The 5432-nt window shown below is 44.5% G+C and overlaps 1 pseudogene; it reads left to right on the top strand.

Annotated features, from left to right (window-relative positions):
- Nucleotides 1–1000: 1000 nt before the first annotated feature.
- Nucleotides 1001–1175, top strand: LOC139277742 (U2 spliceosomal RNA; annotated as a pseudogene).
- The last annotated feature ends 4257 nt before the right edge of the window (nt 1176–5432 follow it).

The raw sequence follows: 5432 nt of genomic DNA on the forward strand, positions 1-5432 counted from the left end.
GGGGACCCCCATCCAAATAAGTCGCTATGAAAATAAAACTTTAAATATGTTCACTAACCTTTTTTTCCCCGTTCTTCATACCTACCGTCGGGGTTCGAGCTGCCTCCACGCAGTGGTCCTTCCCCCTGCTGGCGCCGACTCCCACCGACACCCGCCCGCACCAATCTGGCATCTCGGCGGACGAGAGGCCACTTGCACTACTTAACCGCCAGAGGATGTCAGCGGGCAGTTCCTGGCAGTACTCCCTCCCCGACCCGCTGCAGCCCAAGTGGAAACTGGGAGAGAGAGAGGAAACCGGAGGCAAAACTCGGCGGCAGTCGGCGGCAGTGGGCGGTTAAGCCACCAATATCGGGCCCAATAACGCAGGTTATCTGTTCAATTCCTGAGTTTATCCAAATTACCCAAGTATTGGGTAGGTAAGGACAGACTCGGCTTGCCTGTGGGAATGGTTTGATACACTGAACCCAAGAAAAATATCAAAAATGCAAAAATGTAACACTGGGTTTGAATGCTAGCGAAAATGTAAGGGCTGATTCCTAACTGAAGTCCTCCCAGTGAGGACCGGTGATCACAGGGAATGTTGGTCAGGAAATTATGGTCCCGCAATGGCTGTTTTCCAAATGGGAGATCAGGCACGACAGGCCTACAATTTCCTGACCAATGCTCCGTGCAAGTACCACCTGCTGCATGGATGTGCTCCTGACTCCTGCTGACTTGCTGGCCTCAGAGTCATTTGCATTTTGTAAATGGGCTTGCTGGGCTCGGAGGTTTGCCGTGACCTCGTGTGATGCAACTGCGAAGGCAATGTGGCAAAACAAATTTGACTTTTATAAAAAACTTAATCTTAACCTCGGCAACCGATCACTCTGATTGCATCGGCTTTTGAGCCATTTCAATTTTAAAGGGTCCCGATGTCACCCATAGCCATGCTGAATGTAATGGATGAACAGTTGTTCCTTGCTCCCAGAACAAATGACATAAAGTAAGTCCAACAACATTCATCGCTTCTCGGCCTTTTGGCTAAGATCATGCGTAACTGACTTGACAGGGGAGTAACCATGGATCAGGAAGGTGGTTCTCCTATGCTTTTTGGAAATAGGAGGTGGGTGGGGGGCTTGCCCCGTCCACCTCCATGGAGATGGGTGGGGGACGCGCCCCGTCCACCTCCATGGAGATGGGTGGGGGACGCCCCATCCAACTCCATGCACGAACCTGGTATTGCAGTACTTCCAGGAACGGTGCAGCTTTGGCTCTAGGCCTTTTGGCTAAGAGCAAAATCATTGGCGCAGAATGATCTTTGTTTGGGCGCAAGGTGACCTTTGGCATTTATGATCTGACAAGTTGATCTGACAAAGAATTGGAAAGATTGGCAACGAATAAAATATTTTTTAAAAAGTCCAACAACATTATTCCAATGTTTGCACATCATTGCAATATGCCTGGTTATTTTTGGGCAAACCAATTGTATACCCCAAGGCACTTCCGACAAAAATCCCTGAAATGGCAGGGGCAAGCAGCAAACTAGTGATATAAAAACAGAAAGTGCTGGCATCTCAGTGGGTCAGACAGCATCTGTGGAGAGAAACAAAGTTAATGTTTCGGGTCGATGACAAGGAGAACCCTATCCTGGTTCTGAGAGGGAGGGGAAGGGGTGAGGGCAGAGGTGCGGGAAATAGAATGGACACGGTCGAGAGCCATGTTAACCACGGCGGAGGGGAATCCTCAGTTGAGGAAAAAGGAAGACATGTCAGAGGAACTAGTGTGGAAGGTGGTGTCGTTAGAGCAGATGCGACGGAGACGGAGAAACTGGGAGAATGGAATGGAGTCCTTACAGGATGCGGGGTGGGAGGAAGTGTGGTCCAGGTAGCTGTGGGAGTCGGTGGGCTTATAGTGAATGTTTGTCAATAGTCTATCCCCAGAAATGGTGACAGTGAAGTCGAGGAAGGTAAGGGAAGAGTTGGAGATGGACCATGTGAAGGTGAAAGGAAGGTAAGGGTGGAAATTGGATGCAAAGTGAATACAATTGTCAAGTTCAGGGCAAGAGCAGGAAACGGCACTGATACGTTCATCAATGTACCGGAAAAAGAGGTGAGGGAGTGGACCCGAGTAGGACTGGAACAAAGAATGTTCTACATATCCCACGAAAAGGCAGGCATAGCTAGGACCCATGTGGGTTCCCATAGCAACACCTTTAATTTGGAGGAAGTGAGTGGAGTTAAAGGAGAAGTTGTTCAATGTGAGAACAAGTTCAGCCAGGCGCAGGAGGGTGGGGATGGATGGGGACTGGTTGGGCCTCTGCTCGAGGAAGAAGCGGAGCACCCTCAGGCCATCCTGGTGGGGGATGGAAGTGCAGAGGGATTGTACATCCATGGTGAAAAGGAAACATTTGGAGCCGGGAAACTGGAAACTGTTAAAGTGGCGGAGGACATCGGAGGAGTCGCGAGGTAGGTGGGAAGAGAGTGGACAAGGGGGAGAAAAACCAGAATCGAGATAGGAAGAAATCAGTTCCGTGGGCCAAGAACAGGCTGAAATGAAGGGTCTACCGGGGCTGTCCTGTTTGTGGATCTTGGGAAGGAGGTAGAAGTGGGCTGTGTGGGTTATGGAACTGTGAGGTTGGTGGCTGTGGAGGGAAGATCTCCAGAGATGAGGTCAGCGAACTAGTGAAGTGGCTCCCAAGGGTATACCTCTGTCTGCCCGAGCTACTGGAGTAACTCAAGCGGAAAATCTAGACTCATGCATTTTGTTTCTGAGAATCCATTACAGTACGTGATATGAGTTATGACGATATAGATGCAGATATTTTCAAGTTTCCTTATAAAACTAAAATAAATCTCTACTCATTCATAGGCTCACAATCACCTAATTAATTACGAAAATGTAATCAAGCACAAAAATCCATTCTAACATGGGGTGGAAATTGCGGTTGGAGGCTTGCCATGGGCAAACGCCTCCGAACTGCGAGAAATGTACGCACCTACCTGGTACCTCCGAACCTTTGGACTCTCGCGTTCCTGGGCCTGCAGGCATATGTCTGCGTAAAGACCCATGTATCCCAGGGACGCATGTGGTTCACAAGCGTTCCCGGGATCACGTGGGTCAGCCCAACCAATAACAAAGGGGAATCCTACTATGCTTAAGGGGATTCCATTTACATACGGATTTCCCATGAGCATAATAGTAATCCCCTAAAAGCACTTTCACAGCGCTTAAATAAAAATAAATCATCACATATTCAAACTTAATTAAAATACAATGTAATTAAACATTTAAAACAAAAATGCAATTTTTTGAAAAATAAATGTAAACATTTTTAAAGGAGCCAAAGATAACCTATACTAATTTTAAAGGTTTTTGAATGTTTAAATCATTAAAAAATATATATTTTAATATTTATTTAAACCCTTACGCTGGTAAAAGAAGGCCTTACACCTGCTTTTACCAGGCATAAGAGTTTCTTGCGCATTCGCTGGGCAGTAGTTGGGCAAATACTCCAACTCTGCACCAGCGAATGTCCATTTTCTGTGGATGTGTACAATCGGTCGTCAAGCAGAATCTTGACAGATCGCAAGTTCTGGATTTTCGTGCTGTGGAAACGCTGTGCGTACGTCGTCGTGGGCCCCATAACATCCTGGTCCATTATCTCGCGATTGGACTTGAGGAAAAAGCTCATTAACTTTACACATAAATAAAGTGACATTATCAAAGTACTTATTAATATATTTAACTCGGAAGAAGCCTATTGTAAACAGCAGGCATGTTTCTTCTTATTTTGTTTATTGTAAAAATGTTCTCAAAGCAGCACTGATAGAGCAAATACGACAGATTGTCCTTGGATTTCTGTGGTAACTAAATCATTATGTTTACCATAACTCAGACTACATTTGTACCATCACCTTTGCACTCGTGTAAAGTCGTTTTGAATGGAGATCAAAGTAAATCAACCAGTACAACACAGAAGACTGTCAAGTGCACTAAAGCCCTGAAGTGTAAAACCACTCCCAAGAGACTGCCTTACACTGATTTGAATTCCCAGAGTGAGCTGTCAATCCAGCCTTACTGTCCTATTGCTTCCACTAACAAATCTGTACTGGCTAGTAGCTCTGGTATTGAGTTAATACAAGAACATGTTGGCATACCAAACATCCCTGTCTGACTGTAGCTCAAATTACAGTGAAAATTATTTTTAAAAACAGCATATTTATGCTCCATTGTACTGCAGCATCAAGCAATAAGATGCAGACCTGAGTCTGTAGTCTCCACACAGTCAGTTTGAACCAATGATATCAAAGCGAAGGAGTTCAGCAGACTCCCAGAGAGAGGGCTAAACAAAGGGTTAGTTACTGCTTGCTGCTGTTATGTACTGCCAAGCAGCTGACCATGTGTATCATTGGCAGCAACGTGTAAGCTTCTCTCCCACTCAGACTGGGGAAGTACAAGGCAATCTTAAAGAGGGGAGAGATAATATGATAACTTAAAAACAGCAATCCTAAATAATTACAGTTGCTTGTGAATACATTAAGACTGTGTTGTTATTTTGTAATCACCTCGGTTTGGATTTTGTTTCCAACAGACATTGTCAAGCTTCTTCCTGCATTAAATCTGCCCACTAGTTAACGGGCACATTTCCCAATGCTCATGATAGTTCAAAACATTTCAAGCACCACCCACCAATATTCTGCTGGTGTTTACGCTAATACTTGTGTTAAGAAGAAGGCAGAACAAGTGTTCAACTGGCAAGTAGAAGCTAGATTGTAACAAAGTAGGTTTATTCGCCATTTTACCACAAAGCTAAAACCCTGTTCCCCTTCCTCCTTCCCTACGACACACTGGATTCCAGCCATGTCCAGGAGGAGTGGAGCCATGCAATTAAAAACAAATATGGTATCAGGTAATGCGCACTGCTGACATTGAAAAAATGAAAAATATTGAGCAATTCAACTGAGCTGCCATGGATTATTAAATTCTGACCCAACCAAAGAGACATTAGTGGAAATATACTTTTACTTGCTGTTGATGTTTCTGTTAAATAAAACACATTCAAAAATAGGCCAATTTGGTCTTATTCACACATTCCAGTGGTTTCTATCTTCCTGTTGCTAGATTCCAGGTTTGTTTACTTCCATCTTTAAAACATCCATTGCCTTTTCAGAACTTGTCATTATCTTGAGCTTCAGTTGATTTGAAACAAAAGACAATAGCTATCTAATTAGTCTTATGGATCATGTTACGAAGGACCAGAACCACTGAGTCTATAGTTTCACTCAAACTATTTCACTTTCAGGTAAAGTAAGGAAGAAATAAGCTCCTTACAAAGACAATCGATGAGCTGAAATGGGTTGGTTGACAAGTGATGAGTGAATCAGTTGCAGCTAAACACACCGACAGTCTGAACCACAACTCCACTTTCCATGTTATTTCGACAGGTTTTGTAA

This window comes from Pristiophorus japonicus, chromosome 12 (assembly GCF_044704955.1).
Source record: "Pristiophorus japonicus isolate sPriJap1 chromosome 12, sPriJap1.hap1, whole genome shotgun sequence".
Classification (NCBI taxonomy): Eukaryota; Metazoa; Chordata; class Chondrichthyes; family Pristiophoridae; genus Pristiophorus; species Pristiophorus japonicus.